This window comes from Macrobrachium nipponense, chromosome 11 (assembly GCF_015104395.2).
Source record: "Macrobrachium nipponense isolate FS-2020 chromosome 11, ASM1510439v2, whole genome shotgun sequence".
In the NCBI taxonomy this organism is placed as follows: Eukaryota; Metazoa; Arthropoda; class Malacostraca; order Decapoda; family Palaemonidae; genus Macrobrachium; species Macrobrachium nipponense.
The window spans coordinates 58,788,744-58,807,095 of NC_061087.1; the positions used below are offsets into that span (position 1 = coordinate 58,788,744).

The following is an 18,352-nucleotide window of genomic DNA, read 5'->3' on the forward strand; positions in this document are numbered from 1 at the left end:
CAGAATAAAGCAATTAAAAAAAATTTATCAAATATACATGTTTGTTAGAATTAATTTTCAATACAAACCCATCACATATACCCTACCTTTTATGCATGTATGTAAAATCCTAGACAATGAAATATGATATTGTTATGATACAATAAAGTTTTGTACATACTTACCTGGCAGATATATACTTAGCTAACGACTCTGTCGTCCCGACAGAAATTCGAATTTCGCGGCACACGCTACAGGTAGGTCAGGTGATCTACCGCCCTGCCGCTGGGTGGCAGGAATAGGAACCATTACCGTTCTAGAACCAGATTTTCTCTTCCGCCTGTCTCCTGAGGGGAGGCTGGGTGGGCCATTTAATCGTATATATCTGCCAGGTAAGTATGTACAAAACTTTATTGTATCATAACAATATCATTTTTGTACATTCAACTTCCCTGTCAGATATATACTTAGCTGATTGGCACCTCGGTTGGTGGGTAAGAGACAGCTAATTACTGAATAGGTACTGCTTAGGAGTCTGCTTCGCCTCAAGAGCCTCAGAGAGGATGTGACCTATGGCTAAGAGTTCTTGTGGGTCTGTCGATGGGGTCTTATCCACTTACTCGACAGAGCCTGATGGCATTTGTCAATGGGGCCTTATCCACTTACATGACAACACACCTTGCCTAATGGCATAATCAGGAGCACAACACCGATCCCGATCACCTGATCCTAACACGACAGTTAGTACTGAGACTGAAAAGAGTTATCCCCAAACTCCTTTCAAAACAACCCTAAAAACTTGACGTTAAATAATTTTTAACTCAGTAGTTAAGGATCAGTATCGGCTCCCTATCCCAGCAACTATCCGCAGACACGTATAAATCAAGAGAGAAGGATCCTTCGGGTCATTGGAAGTCAACACAGAGTTGCATCTCCAGTATGTGCAGCTAAAAATGTCCTTTATTGACATATTCTTTTGGAAAGAAAGAGAATTCGCAACGGCTCGCACTCCATGCGCTTTAACTCTTAGCTGCTTGAAGGAATCATCAAGGCACTTATCGTGTACTTTGGAGATTACACTTGTCACAAAGAAGGCCAGGGCGTTCTTTGATATGGGTCTCGTCTGGCCGGAGCCTAGCGCCTGGGCCTGGCGCCACGCGGGCCTGGGCTGGCGGCCTTGGCGGCCTGGTTGGCGCCTCGAGCCTGTCTGGTGCTTCACGCCTGGCCGGAGCCACGCGCCTGGCTGGCGCCTCGCACTTTGATTAAGTATCGCGCCTGGAAGGAGGCTCACTCCTGACCAGGGACTCACGGCTGGCTGGCACCGAGCGTCTGGCGCTGTCCGCATCGGCCACTCTCGCCTGTCCTGGCTGTCCGCATCTGGCGCTTTTGCGCCAGGTTGGCGCCTCGCGCCTGGCTGGTTCTGTCCGCATCGGACAATAAACGCGCTTGTCCGAGCTGTCCGCATCTGGCGCTTTTCGTCTAGTTTTAAATTTTGGCGCCTGGCTGGCGCTTCGTTGTCCGAGGATCCTGAACAAACAGACAATAGTTTGTCCGGAGACTGGAGAAGGGTGGAAGGTTCTTCTTCTACCTGGCGCCTCTGGTCTAGGACGAGGAGTAGAGGGGGAGAGGAGCTTGGAGCCAGGAACGTCCAGTTGTAGACGAGAGGATATTTTAATGGGACGAGAGCAAGAGTTTTCCTCCGAGGAGGATCCTTCGTGAGTACCTTCCGTCGCTGACGAGATCTATTCCTGCATGTTAAGGAGGTTTCTCGTTGCAGAATCTTCCCTCTCCTTGTCCAAAGGAGGGGAAGGAGGTCTGGAAGTCGAAGATGACTCCGAGCCGAAAGCAGGGCTTTCTTGGCTCTTGTCGTATCCCTCTGAGTACCTTCTGGGAAGCATTTTGGGTCCCTCATCACACCCCAAAGACTCTGTAGGCAACCCTTAAGCCGTTTCTTCTCCTGAAGAAAAAACTTAAGCGCCCTGAACTGGGGCAAAGAGACCCTTCTATCTCTTCCCCTACTAAATGGGAAAGTCCCTAGACTTCAAAGCTCTGAGCCAGGGTTAGAAGGGTTTTAGTTCTTTGCCAGAAATACTGGCTGGAAAGAACCAATCGCCGAGTCTCCATTGAATCCGATGTGAGACTCCGATACATGAAGTTCACTTGTCCTCTTGGTAGTTGCGAGGGCAAGAGAAAAAGCATTTCCTCATAAGGTTTCTAAAAGAAGCTTGATGGGGAGGTCCCAACTTGTCGGAATAAGGGATCTGAGGACTACGTCAAGATTCCAACTCGGAGTACATGATGTCCTACTCTTGGTTGTCTCAAGGGATCGTATAAGATCCTGAAGATCTTAGTCCTCTGCTATCTTTAGGCCTCTTTGTAAAGACAGAGGATAGCCTGCTACTGTATCCTTTGATAGTAAGATATATACAAAGGTGATTCTTCTCTCAGAAAGGGAAGAAAACAGCAATGTAGGTCACAGAGGTATTGGAAGAGGACAGTTTCTTCATTCAACCCTACAAGATCTGCAGCACTTCTTTGTCTTGGTAATGACACTTGCCATTTGCCTTGAAAATCCTCGTCATTCATGTCAACTTCTCGACAGTCTGCACACAGTCAGACTCAGAGTGGAGAGGTTTTGAGGTATCTCTCGAAGTGAGGCTGATAGAATAGACCGACTCTCTTGGGAAGGGCCCTTGGAAGTGCTGTAGGAAGGACGTGACCTCTGTGAATCCAGCCTCTCGAAGGCCAAAATGGGCGAATAGCGTCATCCTCGCTCCCTCTGACGCCAGCAATCATCTTAATACATCTCTTAAGAATTTGAATAGGGGAAAAAAGACTAATATTTATCCCCCTTCCAAACTAAAAGGATGGCGTCTATTGCTCTTGGATCGAGAATAAGGGAGCAGTCTTCAACACTGTGAAGAGATCTATGAAAAAGACGTCTCCAAGGTTTCCACAACTCTCCTTCCAAACGAAGATTACTACAGACGTCAGTAGTTGCTATCGTCGATCGAGAAGATTCGCATGGACGTACAGCATCGTGCAGCGAACCTCTTGAGGATCGTTACGTTCCGTGCCTGTGCCCAAAACAGGTTCTCTCTCGTTAACGCGAACAGGGGCGGAGAGAGTGATTCTCGATACTACTTGAGATATGAGAGAGCTGTGGAATTGGCCAAATTGATTTAAAAATAATTACGTCCCTCCATGGGATCGAACCACCGTCCAGTTGACGGGGAACGAAATCAGGAACGGACCGTGACGCTACTGAGCCTGCTATCAGAGAGGCTATTGAACCCCTCGGTCAACAACTCGTTCTATCGAGGAACTGGAGAGCCAACAGAATTGACTTGCAATTCTTTATACTATGTACCAGGACATCTGTACCTCTGTCAGACTACCCGGCACCGTCTCGTATGTTATTTCCGTTTTTTGGTGGTAGGAAAAATGTATAGGTCTGAATTGCAGTCCATTCAGGGAAACAAACTTCTGCCACGAGGAAATGGGTCCCCAGCAGACTCATCCATTCTCACTGAGTATGCTTCGTTCTCTAATAAGGCTGTGCTTGCATAAGCATGAGAGCACTATATAATATAGTGCTATGCCACGGTAGAACCGTCCATAATTCTGTTACATTGCGGTAAACAGCATTGAAAAGGTGTAAGAGATATCTCTGTTGAAAACTTCTTAGTAAAACGCAGACAATGTTTTTATTCATGCTTGCCTACAATTCCCCTCAATCCGAGGCTAATGTCCGTGATTGTAGGGCAGAGATAACAGTTAGCCAGTCAATCCCGTAGGAGGAGAGAGATGTAACCGACCGCTCATGACAGAGAACTAGCTGGTACTGCGTTGGTCTACAGTGACAGCAGTCTACGTTCGCCGTCTCGCAGTATTCTTCCTGAGTTGCCAGCTACTCCATTCTACGAAGGAATATGTTTATTAATATTATCGAGCAGAAATCCTGGCGCGAAGATTCGGAAGAGCTCTCATTCATTGGTTAGAGGCTCTTCCAGGAAAAAAACTTGTAGACTAAGTCCATGAAGTCTTATGTCCAATAGCATAGGAAGCTTGAGCTTTTCTCTTCGGTCCTCGGTTCTCACTTGAGGATCTCCTTCGGCTAATACTATTCTTTCTCTTGTCGAAGGGAACGAAGACAGTCGATTTCCATTCTCTCTCTTCCTCGTCGAGGAAAGAATGTAGTAGAGAATTAGCTGTTCAAGTGACTACAATACTCTACGTATTTTACCTTTGCGTTATTTTTCTACTGTGTGGTTCAACTCATATACGTGTACCGTAGATTCCTCTACGGATGGCAACCCGAAAGGAGTACGTATTATTCTAAGTGCAATTAATCGGTACTCCTTGCAACCTTCTAGGAGTTTCGGTCCGTAAGGACAACGCTAAAAGGTATTATTACGACAACATCAACTCAGCTTCTGTATTTAGCGAATTCTGTTTCGCTTAAATATGTTTGCTTGAGAGTTTCCTATGCTTACACAATAAAATGTTATTAAGATCTTTGTCAATGAGAACAAAAACCCTTTATGAGACAAATATTTTTGTCAATGATGTGTTACACTTACTTGACAAAACGTGTAATATGCACTAATGAGGGAAAACGCACTTATATGAGAGTAAGTAATCTAGGAATTCGAGCATATAGTCTTCCCGATCACCGCAGAAATCGAGGAAGGGGCAGGATTCCTGTTCCGAGATTGAGCTTACAGTAGGGAGGACCCTAAAGTTCCCCTTCTGCAGCGCAGTCCCGAACGCAGAAGAGAAGAGATTCTTAGTCAGAAATCTCCTGGAGTTCTTGCCTCGTCATAATGAGGGAAGAGTATGAACTGAAGGACAGAGCCCATGCTGAGAGGAACTGCCTGTTACAGCAGTCCTCTGTAGAATATGGAGAAGGGCTTCTCTCAGTACCAGAAACCATCCTGACAAAGGCGACGGCCGCCTGTGCGACATTTGCGCCTTTGCCAGGAGAAGGCTGATCTGCTAAAAGCTAATAAGAGAGCCTCGCAGCTGACCTCTCTCTCATAAGGCGATGCGGGAGATCCTGGCGCCTCGCGTGGCTGGCGCCGAGCGCCTAGATGTATACTTGAATCTGTCAGGAGACTCACGCTTGCTCGGGGATACGAGCCTGCCTGGCGCCTCGCGCCTGGCTGGCGCTTCTTGCCTGGCTGGCGCTTCTTGCCTGGCTGGCGTAGCCAGGGCTCTCTTAGCTCTCTTCCTGTCCTTCAGTGAATCTTCCGGAAAGCGTTCCGGGCTCGAGCCCAAAGTGGGAGTGCTCCAACTTCTTTCCAGAGGATGCGATAGATCGTCCGAACTCCAAACATGTCTGTCAGATGAAGAATCGGACGAAGAGACGCACTTTTTGAGGATGCCTTTCCAATGGCGATCCTTGGCAGTCTGGGTCGCCACAGATCCTGCCGAGGGGACGCCTGATCGGTGGGGATTCTCCATAACCTCCATAAGGCTTTCGACATTCCTTCTCCTCTGGGCCTGTGAGCTTGGAAGAGGTCTAGGCCTGGGAGCGAGACAGAGCCGATCAGACGCACCCTCCACTGCACTGGAACACTATATTCACTTGCTTACCTTTAAGAGCTCGTATTTTGAGCTCCATCCATTTCATTCTTCAAATTTGCAACAGATGAATTTGCAGTTTCTGTGAAGGAAGAAGGTGATGAGGATGCAACAACTACTAGTGCTGCTAATACTCTAACTGCTCGTTAGCACGAGACTTACTAAAGCTTCTAAAGGAAGCGTTTCTAGCCATATGCTTTTCTAACTTCCTTAAGTAGGAAGTTAGAGTCTTTATTTTTCCTCAATCAAGTTTTTACACACTTCTTACACGTATTAGAGAATGAATATTAATATTTCCCTTACTTGCAAAGATGTGAGGGTCTACCTAAGCATTAGGTAGTCTCACCTAAAACTCTAATCACTTTTTCGAAGCAAAATCCAATAAACAGTTAACAAAAGCGTACGCCAAACCAAAGATCCAATACGTCACCAAAAAAGACAGCTCAGAAGATCGATGGCGATGAAAAACAAAAATCAAGTCAGGAGGTACCAACAACGATGTTGCTGGCACCGGCGACAGAGAAAATCTGATTAGAAAACGGGAATGGTTCCTATTCCTGCCACCCAGCGGCAGGGCGGTAGATCACCTGACCTACCTGTAGCGTGTGCCGCGAAATTCGAATTTCTGTCAGGACGACGGAGTCGTTAGCTCAGTATATATCGGACAGGGAAGTTGAATGTACAAAATTATGATTTAGAGACAGTTGTTAGCTCAGGTTTACTTCTGTTAAAGTGGAGTAGATAGAGGAAGATTCACATTACATAAACTTTGCTTTACGTCCTAAAATAGCTCAATTACAATACTGTTAATATACAAGTGCAGGATCAGAGATCAAAACTAAAGCTTCATCCCTTCTTTCTGTTGTAAATCTCATAAGATGTCAGGGTAATTATACTACACTTCCTGACTATTTAGGGAGGTTATACATCTTCACTGACTTTTTGTTCATTATCATTTACAGGAGAATTTTCAATTTAAAAATGTACAAGAAGTTTCCAAATCTGTTCAGGAAAAATATCTTTACTTCTTCTTGAACAGTTTCAGTAAGGGATCCATCTGATTATACAGATGACTCTCAGTGTCTTAGAGTTAACAGTCTTTATAGATTGACTCCAACACTATGGACCAGGTTCAACTTCAGTCTTTCACTTTGCTCAGCCAGATCAACTATTAATATTTATTGATGGGGAAGCAATGCTTCCAACATTATCCTTCCACATGTTCTGTGAGAGATGAAATCACAGTTAATGACAATGCTTATCATCGAAAGATATAGGGGTGGTACTATCAGTTCCCCCCTATGGTGCACTGTAGGCATTACCAAAGGGTGTTTTTGGCATCCCTTTACTCCACAGCTGCTCTCACTTTTTAGCCTTCTAAACTGTAGGCATTACCAAAGGGTATTTGTATCATCCCTTCAGTCCGTAGCTGCAGCCACTTTTAAGCCTTTGATTTTACCTCCATTCCTGCTTTCTTTTTACAATCTAGCTACCTAAACTCTTTAACTCTTAGTACTTCTTAGTGCAGCTGTGAACTTCTTTTCCAGTTCCATCTGTAGATCCTTATACGTATATATATACTTCACCTTCTTCATTTTCTTGGTGTAAATCAGCCTAAATCTTAAAATAAAACCAAAATCAACCAAACAACAGTTCCAAGAATAACAAGGAAATAATGAGTGGTTCAATGGCAAGTGAGCTTAGGCAATTTATGTGCAGCAGACATATACTACTACATATGAGTAATAAAAATTACCCATAGATAGTTGCCTAATGATACCCCTATCCCCAAGGAAATAGTTTACAACCCATATGCTTTAAGCACTCTGAACTTGGCTAAGCTTAGTCAGAGAGTTCAATACCAGCTAATTTATATTTTACTTACTCTACAAATTTCAGCATAGAAAATTACATTTTCATAATAAAATTAAGTTTCATATATGCTTTTAAAGTAATTACATAGCTAATATATCTACCATCGCACAGCAACTTTTTGAATTTTGCGATATCACTTCATTTGTTTATCGTGTAGGTGACATCCCCATCACTCATCGGAGGAGAAGTAAACAGCACAGCAGCCATATGCAATTTGTTCCTGCCCTCATATCCATAAAGGGGAGGGTGAGTGGACTTTGAGATCTCTACTTGGTAAGTACGTATATATGAAACTTACTTTTACATGTGACAGTGGACCCCATATTTGTGAGGATGTGAACCAGACCCCCAAAAATAGTTAGAACCTCCTCTAAAAATACCTACAACTGCCTATCTTGAATGTTCAGATATCAAATTTATATCTTAAATAACATCCTACGTCAAATATACCTTAAATTACCATCCTATTACCACTGTATTAATCTTTGAGATTATACTGATAATATAATTCCAAATTCATTTTAAACATTTTACCATTAACATATATACATACAGCCAATAACACAGAGAGAGAGAGAGAGAGAGAGAGGAGAGAGAGAGAGAGAGAGAGAGCAGACCATTGAATCCACATCATATATCTGACCATCAAGAGTGAAATTATTAATTATTTCTGAGACATAGAAAATAATAATGAAGAGAGAGAAGATAGAGAGAGAGAAGATAGAGAGAGAGAAGAGAGAGAGAGTAGAGAGAGAAGAGAGAGTGCTAACTCCTTACAACTCAACTCCTTTAACTTCACCAATATCATATCAAACTGTCATTTACTCCCCCGCCGCCTCCTTTCTCGAAGTGGATAAATAGACTGGGAATCACTATTTCTTTTATTAATCTTATTAATATTTGAAAATTAGTATGGCGTGATAAGGTTCAGCGGTGCTGTCAATGACATGCTCCTCGGGCTGGTCAATGTAACTACCTCTGCAGCATTATAATGGTAGACCTAATAACAACATTTTTAAAATTGGAATATAAATTACAACAAGCTTGCTTTGAATGTTGAAGTTTTAGGCTCTGTTCAAGCTGCCTGGATGTTGCAAAAATGATATTGTTAAGATACAATAAAGTTTTGTACATACTTACCTGGCAGATATATACTTAGCTATAGACGCGGTCGTCCCGATAGAATTTCAAAACTCGCGGCACACGCGACAGGTAGGTCAGGTGATCCACCATTCCCGCCGCGTGGGTGGCGGGTCTGGAACTATTCCCGTTTTCTAAGCCATAATTTCTCTTCCACCTGTCTCCTGAGGGGAGGATGGGTGGGCAATTAATCGGGGTTATATCTGCCAGGTAAGTATGTACAAAACTTTATTGTATCTTAACAATATCATTTTTGTACATGAAACTTACCCAGCAGAATATTAACTTAACTGATTGGCACCCTTGGTGGCGGGCAAGAGACAGCTAAAAAACAAAATAATACTTAAACTAAATACATTAAAAAACAGGGAAAAAACAACCTATGTTCTTGGATAAAATAATCCATAGTTCCTACCTGATTGGGCTGAAGACTTCATGACTACTGTCGATGAGTCTGCCTGCCTCAAGAGTTTCAACGAGGAATGAACCTATGGTTGAATAACTCTTTGGATCGTGTCAATGGGGCTAGCCCGCTTACGCGACAGAGCCTATTCTGGATCGTACCAATGGGGGCTGACCCACTTACATGGTAGAGCCTTGACCTTTTGTCATATCAATGGAGACTCGCCCTCTTACATGACAGAGTTAAGGTTATTAAAAAATCACAAAGAGCACTGAAGCCAATCCCGATCACCTGACCATGTTAGTATTGTTATAATCTATGAATTGCAAGAGGGTTCCCTATTCCCTCTGACAATTAACCAATAAAAAACAACCACCACCAATAAAAAGTAATTTAAACACTAAACTAAATTAGGAAGGATTAGCCTCAGCCCCTTCTCCCAGCACTGAATTCGCCGAAACATACGCTCCCAGAGCAAAGCACTTTTGTTACGGACGAAATTTTAACGTCTCTTAGGTAATTCGAGGCGAACACAGAATTACATCTCCAAAACGTAGACTCTATAAGAGCCTGAAGAGACCATGTTTTGTGAAATGCCATAGACGTAGCTATGGCTCTCACTTCATGAGCTCTCACTCTGAGAACCTTGAGGTGCTCTTCATCGCACTTAAGGTGAGCTTCCCTTATTACATCTTTTTTGAAGTATGTAAGGGCGTTCTTAAGAAATCGATCATTTTCGGATCTCTTTACAGAGCACCAAAGACTTTCTTCTGTACCTCTCAGCAACTTCTTCTTCTCCAGGTAGAACTTGAGTGCCCTGACTGGACACAAGTCCTTTCTAGTTCTCTCCCTGTTAATGAAGATAGTCCTCTTATCTCAACTCGCTAATTCTCTTGGCTGTTGCTAACGCAAAGAGGAATAATGACTTTCTCGTTAAGTCTCTAAACGAAGCTGCGTGAGACGGTACAAATTTTTCCGACATTAGGAACTTGAGGACCACATCCAAGTTCCAGCTAGGCTTCTTGATTACATGGTCTTTCGTGGTTTCGAAAGACCTTATAAGGTCATGTAGATCTTTATTATTCGTCAGATCTATTCCTCTATGTCGAAAACTGACCGGCCAGCATACTTCTGTTAACCCTTCACTGTTGAAACTGCCAGGTTACAGTCTTTTCTCAAATATAGGAGAAAATCTGCGATTTCAGTTACAGAGGTACTGGAAGAGGATATTTTCTTTCCCTTACACCGTCTTCTAAACAACTCCCACTTCGACTGATATACTTTAGAGGTGGAGACTCTTCTGGCTCTTGCAATAGCCTTCGCCACTTCTCATGAAAAGCCCCTTGCTCTGGACAAGTCCTTCGACAGTCTGAAGGCGGTCAGACTTAGAGCGGGGAGGTTTTTGTGAACCTGTCGAAGTGGGTTGTTTGAGAAGATCGTTCCTTAGTGAAGCGATCTTGGAAAATCTACTAACCACTCCAGCACCTCTGTGAACCAATCGAGAGCTGGCCAGAAGGGAGCGATGAGGGTCATTCTTGTTCCTTCCGAGCAAGCGAACTTCCTCAATACTTCCCCTACTATCTTGAAAGGAGGGAAGGCGTATGCGTCCAAGCCCGTCCAATCTAGCAGAAAGCTGTCTACTGCTACTGCTTGTGGATCCGAGATCGGGGAGCAATAGGTCTCTAATCTGTGATTCTTGTTGGTCGCGAACAGGTCTATATTGGGCCTTCCCCACAGATGCCAAAGTTGTTGGCAAATCTGAGGATTGAGAGTCCATTCCGTGGGTAGGACTTGTTCTTTTCTGCTCAACAGATCTGCCCGGACATTTTTCTCTCCCTGCACAAACCTTGTGAGAAGAGAGATCTTCCTTTCCTGAGCCCAAATCAGCAGATCCTTTGCTGATTCGTACAGGGAAAAGGAATGCGTCCCCCTTGTTTCTTTATATAAGCGAGGGCTGTTGTGTTGTCCGAGTGAATCTGAATCCCCAGACCCTGAGACCTGTTCCTCGAAATGAACTAAAGCTAGATGAATGGCTGTTAGTTCTTTCTTGTTTATGTGCCAGACACTTGTTCTCCTTCCCAAGTGCTGACACTTCTTCCGAACCTAGGTCGCTCCCCACCCTGAATCTGAGGCGTCTGCAAATAACGCTAGGCGAGGGTTCGAGGGTTCTAAGAAGAAGGGAGATTCCCTTGCTTAGTTTCTGTGGATCTAACCACCAACGGATATTCTCCTTGATCCCTTTCGAAATTGGAAATGTATCTCCTAGATTGTTGGACTTCCAATCCCACTTCTCCTTCAGATAAAATTGAAGGGGTCGTAGGTGTAGTCTTCCTAAGGAAACGAACTGTTCCATCGAGAGGAGGGTCCCCAGTAAGCCCCCCCTCATCCCATTCCCTCGCGGAACAATGTTCTTCCTTAAGAAGACTGCCACCTTTTCTAAGCAGCGTTCTCTCCTTTCCTGCGAAGGATACGCTAGAAAATCCCGAGAATCCATCTGAATCCCCAGATAGACAATACTCTGCTGGGGAGTCAGCATGGATTTCTCGCGATTGACTAAGAGTCCTAGGGACTTTGTCAAATTTAGAGTAACTAACAGGTCCTCCAGACATTTTTTCTCCGATTGGGCTCTTATTAGCCAATCGTCCAGATATAACGAGATCCTGATCCCTTCCAGATGTAGCCAATAAGCTACATTCCTTCATGATGTCCGTGAAGACTTGAGGGGCAGTCGAAAGTCCGAAGCACATCGCTCGGAACTGGAACACTTTCCCTTGGAACATGAATCTCAGATATTTCCTTGCTGCCGGATGAATTGGCACATGGAAATACGCATCCTGAAGGTCCAGGGACACATCCAGTCCCCTGGACGAAGAGCAGACAGAACAGAGGAAGACGTCTCCATTGAAAATTTCTTCTTCAAGATAAAGAAATTCAGGGCACTGACGTCTAGAACCGGTCTCCATCCCCCCGATGCTTTCGGTACCAGGAATAGCCGATTGTAAAATCCTGGAGACTGGAGATCTTGAACCAGTTCTACCGCTTCCTTGGAAATCATCTGTTCCACTGCTTGCAAAATAGCAAGCTTTCGGACCGGATCCGAGTATCTTGCAGTTCAACTCCCATTGGAGTTGTCGTCAAGGGAGGGATGGATTTTCCCTGAAGGGGATCAAGTATCCTTTTTTCAGGATAGAGAGGGACCAAGTCCGCTCCCTTCTGCGCCCAGACTTTTGCAAAGTGGAGTAGTCTGGCGCCTACTTTCGTCTGGAGGACTCCCTGCTCATCTAGACTTCCCGAGAGGACCTTCTAGATGGTCTACTCCTTCTATCTGGGTCTGCGACCTCTAAGAGGGGCTCTAGAAGAGGAGGCACCTCGAAAGGGCTGTACAAAAGAGGGTCTCTCTTTTTTCTCTATAGGCACTGCCGGCCTAAACTTCTGGCTGAGTGCGTGAGGAGATCCTGAGTTGCCTTCTCCGTAAGAGATTTAGAAACCTCTCTAACAGTCTCCTGTGGAAACAGATGCGGGGATAACGGTGCAAAAAGAAGAGATGTTCTTTGCAAAGGTGATACGGCTCTTGCTAGAAAAGAGCTAAAGACCGATCTCTTCTTTAAGACTCCCGTTCCAAAAAGAGAGGCACTTCTACGGAACCGTCCATGACCGCTCTGTCCAAGCAAGCCAGGACGCTTGAAAGTTCCTCCATGGAAACAAAGTCAGTGTCCTGAGCTCTCTTAGCTAAAGCTCCCAAAGCCCAGTCATAAAATTGAAGACTTCTAGGGTTTAAAGAGGCCCTTTAGAAGGTGGTCTAGCTCACACATGCCCCATGTTGCCTTAGCAGACAGCAAAGACTTCCTCCTGGAAGAGTCCACTAAGGAAGCAAATCCGCATCTGCGGAAGAAGGGAGGCCTAACCCCATAGGTTTCTTTGGTCTCGTACCACCTTCCTGGTTTGCCTGTTAACTTGGAAGGAGGGCAGGAAAAAACTGTCTTGCCCGCTTCCCTTCTGGAAGTCAACCACTCTGAAAAGGTCTTTAAGGCCTTTTTCATACAAAGAGCGGGGCGCATCTTGACGAAGGAAGACGACTTGAGAGCTTTTGTGCTAGACATCAAAGATCCTGGTGAAGGAGGGTCAGCAGGATGAAGGGAGTTCTCCGACTACTTTAGCAGCAAAAGTGAAAGTCTCTTGTAGTCAGAAACTGCTACATCTACTGGCTCGTCGTCTTCCGATACCTGGTCCAACTGATCCACCGAAGGAGACCGTTTGGGAGTGATCTGGCTCTTCCCGGGAGAAGAACTCCTTTCCCGAGAAGGGGAGCGCTGAACATTAGCACTTCTATACGAAGAGTGAGGCTCCTGCCTGTCCGAAACACTCTTGCGCCTACTAGACTCTTGTTGTCTAGGTTCTTGCGGTTCGCCAGGTTCGCGGCGCTTGCTAGGCTCCTGGCGCCCTGATTCAGGGCGCTTGAAAAGATCCCCGCCGCATCCTGATTCATGACGCTTAACAGGCTCTTGGCGCCCTAACTCTTGACGCCTAACGTACTCCTGGCGTCCTGCCTCCTGGCGTCGTAAGACTTCCTAGGCGCCCTGACTCCTGGCGCCCTGACTCATGGCGTCCTGACTCCTGGCGCCCTGACTCATGGCGTCCTGATTCCTGCCTTCTAGCAGACTCCTGACGTCCTGAATCCTGTGGTCTGAGAGGCTCTTGACGCCCTTTCTTGCGTCTTGCTTGCTGCCTCTTTGCGCCTGTCTGGCTCCTGGTCCAGCCAGACCCAAAGGATCCTGATACTTAAATCGGTTTTCCGGTTCCTTGAACCTAAACCGATCGAGACTTCTGCTCGATTCGCGGCGTCTCATAGGGCGCTTCGGAGAAGACAGCCTATAGGGCGAAAGAACTCTTCTCTCAGGAGAACAACTCCTATCGGACGAGTCTCTCGACGAAGGCGATAAACGCCCTGGAGATTGTCAGGGGGTTCTCTCCTATACGAAGAGGTGGGGCGCTTAGCGAAACTCTTACAGGGAGCGAAACATCTTTCCTCCTTGTCGAGTCCTTAGCAAAGGAGCCTACTAAAGAAGCTAACTGCTCTTGCAGATTAATCAAAAACTTCTTCGCAGGATCCTGAAGAGAAGGCTCCTCTTGTTTCGTCTTCTTAGGTCCCGAAGGCCAATCCTCGGAAAACGCTCTGGGCTGGAATCGGCCGCGTCTCCTTTAGGCGCCTTCCAGGCTCTCTTCAAAGGGCGGCGGAAAAAGAGAGGCCGAACTCCATCCTCGTTTAGGAGAGGAAGAGTTTGAGGCCGAAAAACACTCCCTTAGGACGCCTTTTCTGCGGCAATCCGAGGCAGCCTGGGACTTTACAACAGGATCTGCCGAAGGGACGCCTGACCGTTGGGGATGTTCTGCATCCTCCCTGCGGCTTTCGACATTCCTCCTCCCCTGGTCCTAGGGAGTTTGGAAGCGGTCTAGGCCTAGGAGCAATGAGGAACCGGTCAGACGCCCCCTCCCTCCACTGCACTGGGGACACTGCACAAATCACTATCAGCACGCCACTCTTACCTTCGTTTAGAGCTCGTAGCTGAGCTTGAAGTTTCTTGATTGAAGCCTTTACATTTTCCCTCTCTGAAGAAGAATCTTTGGATTCAGAAACAGGGAGAAGCAGCTGAGGCTAAGGGAAAATTGTTAGTAGGAGAGTTAACTTCTTGTTCTAAGAGCAAGATCTACTAGATGACCTAGCTGAAGCCTTTCTTACTCTATCTCTCTCAAGCTTCCTAACATATGACGATAACTCCTTCCATTCAAGCTCCGTAAGGTTCTCGCATTCAACACATGTGTATTAAAAGAACATTCATTCTCTCTGCATTTAGCGCAAATACTATGAGGATCTACTGCCGATTTAGGCAGCCTAACCTTGCAAACCTTCCCTACTGCAAACTCTAAACATAGGTGAAGCCTTAGCGTCAGACATCGTGAAAGAGTAGTCAAAACCAAAGTCGAAAAACAGTCCACAATAAGCGTATGCCAAGCCAGAGAAAAAACAGAATACGTCACCAAAAAACCAATCCAAATTCTTGGCAAACGAGTAGAAATCCAAGATGGAGGAACGAACAATAGGTGTTGTCCGTTCAACCGACAGAGAAATTATGGCTTAGAAAACGGGAATGGTTCCAGACCCCGCCACCCAGCGGCGGGAATGGTGGATCACCTGACCTACCTGTCGCGTGTGCCGCGAGTTTTGAAATTCTGTCGGGACGACCGAGTCTATAGCTAAGTATATATCTGCTGGGTAAGTTTCATGTACAAAAATGATTACAGACCTAAAAAAATAATCTAAGCCTTCTTAATGTAATCTCTGTTACTAATGATTTTATTTTTATAGATTACCTGTTCTTTGAGGAATGAAAAATGATGATGATTTTGATTATAAGGAGAAGGATGGTAAATGGAACACTTGTTTTTCACTGGTTTAAATATTATTTTTCTAAATTTTAGTCTTCCTGCTCACTTTTGGTGTATAATTTATCCTCTCATAAGGTAATTTGAAGTGCAAGAATGTGTAGATTAGGATTTCTCTTCCAGGAACCCGGGATCCCGGCCATTTTCCAAGGGTTTAAACCATCCTGGGATTTTCCGGGACAAACTACTGGACTGTTTTTTATAACAAAAACAAGAACAAACCATCTACGCGACAAAAAGGTTGATTGTCTATGTTTTTTTAGACCTTTCTTTAAAAACTCTTAAAATTGATCAGGTGATTCTCTCTCTCTCTCTCTCTCTCTCTCTCTCCTCTCTCTCTCGCTCTCTCCTCTCTCTCTCTCTCTCTCTCTCTCTCTCTCTTTAATAGCAAAATTACTAATTACAAATTTCACACGGAGTAGTCTAATGGTTAATTACTAAGTTGAAAATCACTACAAATTTCATAATAAATATTACTTAAAAAACCATGCCCTTAATTTTACTTTTCCTGATATAAAAATTCATGTTTTTTTCATTTAATATATTATCAGCTGCAAAACATAATGGTTAATTACCAAGTTAAAATTATTACAAATTTCGTACTAAATATCTACAGCTTTTACTGATATAAAATTATGTTCTTAATTTTGTTATATTATCAACTACAAAAAAGACATTCATTTTAGTTTGGTAAAATCAGAAAAATATCTAATTGAGTGAACTCAATATTTGTTTTCACTTCCATTAACATTTCAGTAAGTAGTAATAAAAGAAAATACCAATAAGCACATACATAATATTTATACGGTGTTATACTAAGTTGTACATATATTTTACAGACAATTAATGACTGGTTCATGAATGGGCCGCCTTAAGTAAAGCACTCTGACTATAAACATCAGCATTTATGAAGAACTCTTTATATTATACTGTACATTGTGAGCTACTTTCATTAATATTATGTATTTTCAATTCTGTATTATAATTAATTATTAAATGACAAACTGCCACTCCAACTGAAAAGTCAACAGACAAAAACCCTAAGAGAGAGAAAGACAGTAAAGTACACATGAGTGTACTCTCATACAAAAACTTGAGTAAAAGGGTAATGGAATACCATAGTACAGTGGCTATTACACTACCCTATATACTTGAAAACATGAATAGTATATGGTTAAAAGCCAGACTATACATAACACGAAAGGAAGGAGAGAGAGAACTAAGTATAGAGGACTGCGTCAACATCGAGAACAGAACACTGGGGCAATATCTGAAAACCAGTTGAAGACGAGTGGCTAAAGAGTGCATGGAAGAAGGACTAATAAAAGTAGACGAAGACCAAGAAATATACAAAGACAGGAGAATGACAAACAGAACAGAGGACTGGCACAACAAACCAATGCACGGACAATACATGAGACAAGCTAGCGATGACACATGGCAATGGCTACAGAGGAAGAGCTAAAGAAGGAAACTGAAGGAATGATAACAGCGGCACAAGATCAGGCCCTAAGAACCAGATATGTTCAGAATACGATAGACGGAAATAACACCTCTCACATATGTAGGAAGTCCAATGCGAAAAATGAAACCATAAACCCACATAGCAATTATTATTTGAAAATACTAATAAACATTATACATACATGAATAATTTACTTATCAGAGAAAAAAAACATGCATCTCTGTAAAAAAGAGAGAGAGAGAATTATTATTTTAACATGCATATCATTTAATCTTATTAAAATTACCAATAGTGTTAATTAATATTAATATTTGAAAATTAGTCATTTTTGTATCATAAAAATGTATTTAGTCATGAAAATAGCAACAAAATACACTAGTTAGTAAATATTTATCGTCTGAAAAAACCTGCGAGTAGGCGAATTTCCTGTGAATAATGGGTAGATAGTGTCTAAAAAAAATCCATGAATAGGAGAGTCCGCGAATCTCGAGAACATGAATACGGGCACCACTGTATAGTATTTTCTTTAATGAATTGATATTATTGCTGTTTACATTAATATTAACCCTTAAACGCCGACTGGACGTATTTTACGTCGAGATAAATTGTCTGGGGGTTTTTTTGCGTCGGGTGCAGACTGGACCGTATTTTACGTCGACATACGAAAGTTTTTTTTAAATTCGCGGGAAAAATACTTATAGGCCTACAGCCTAAAACTTTTGAATCACGCGCCTTGGGGAATGCTGGGAGTTCACGGATCAAGGCCTGTTTTGTTTTGAAGCGTGACCCAGGTGCGCATGCGCGATATCCCTTCTTCTCGCTCCAGCCAGCATCAGTAGCGCACCATCCGAGAGCGATCTTTCGTGAAAAGCGTGTTTTCTGGACTTGTGCGAGACTTTGAGCATTTGTATTGCTACAGGACATTCCTAGATATGTCTCAACGACGTGTGAACCATGAAAGCGCGTTTTACCCGTCGGAAGGGATCGTGTAAGGCGAGTTTTGGACCTGGATGCTGGCGAGGGGCCAAGCACCCAGCATGACCCCCACCCCGCGCCTCAAGGCCGTTCTGTGTGCCACGTGTGGCTGAAAGTGTTTCGGGAACACATCGTATGCCTTTGGTTACCCCTAGGAAGCATGTGGGCGTCCTTAGGGGCATTCGTAGGCATTTGGGAGGCCTCCAACCAAGGGACATAGACGAATATCTTTCGGAGGGCTTGATTGGGAACATGTCGCAAGTCCTCATTTTGATGGCGGATGGTCATCGAGTGATGAGGACATCAGTCCCGATGAAAGTGAGGATGAATATTTGCCACCAATGTCCGTTCGAGGCTCACATCCCGAAAGTGAGCTCGAATTCAGTGGGTTCAGTGCATACGAGGGGGAATCTGAGGAGGGGGAGGGTGGGGATACGGGCTCAAGTTTTATCGCAGAGGACGATACAGAAAGTGAGGGCCTATGGGGA

At 44.1% G+C, this 18,352-nt stretch overlaps 2 protein-coding genes across 3 annotated transcripts in view; both read right to left on the reverse strand.

Moving 5' to 3' along the window:
* The window catches only part of LOC135206192 (tigger transposable element-derived protein 1-like), a 197,270-nt gene that overhangs the window by 132,943 nt on the left and 45,975 nt on the right, over nt 1-18,352 (reverse strand). The gene's annotated exons all lie outside the window — the stretch shown is intronic.
* LOC135206210 (small ribosomal subunit protein bS6m-like) overlaps nt 1-18,352 on the reverse strand; it is a 64,123-nt gene that overhangs the window by 24,460 nt on the left and 21,311 nt on the right. The gene's annotated exons all lie outside the window — the stretch shown is intronic.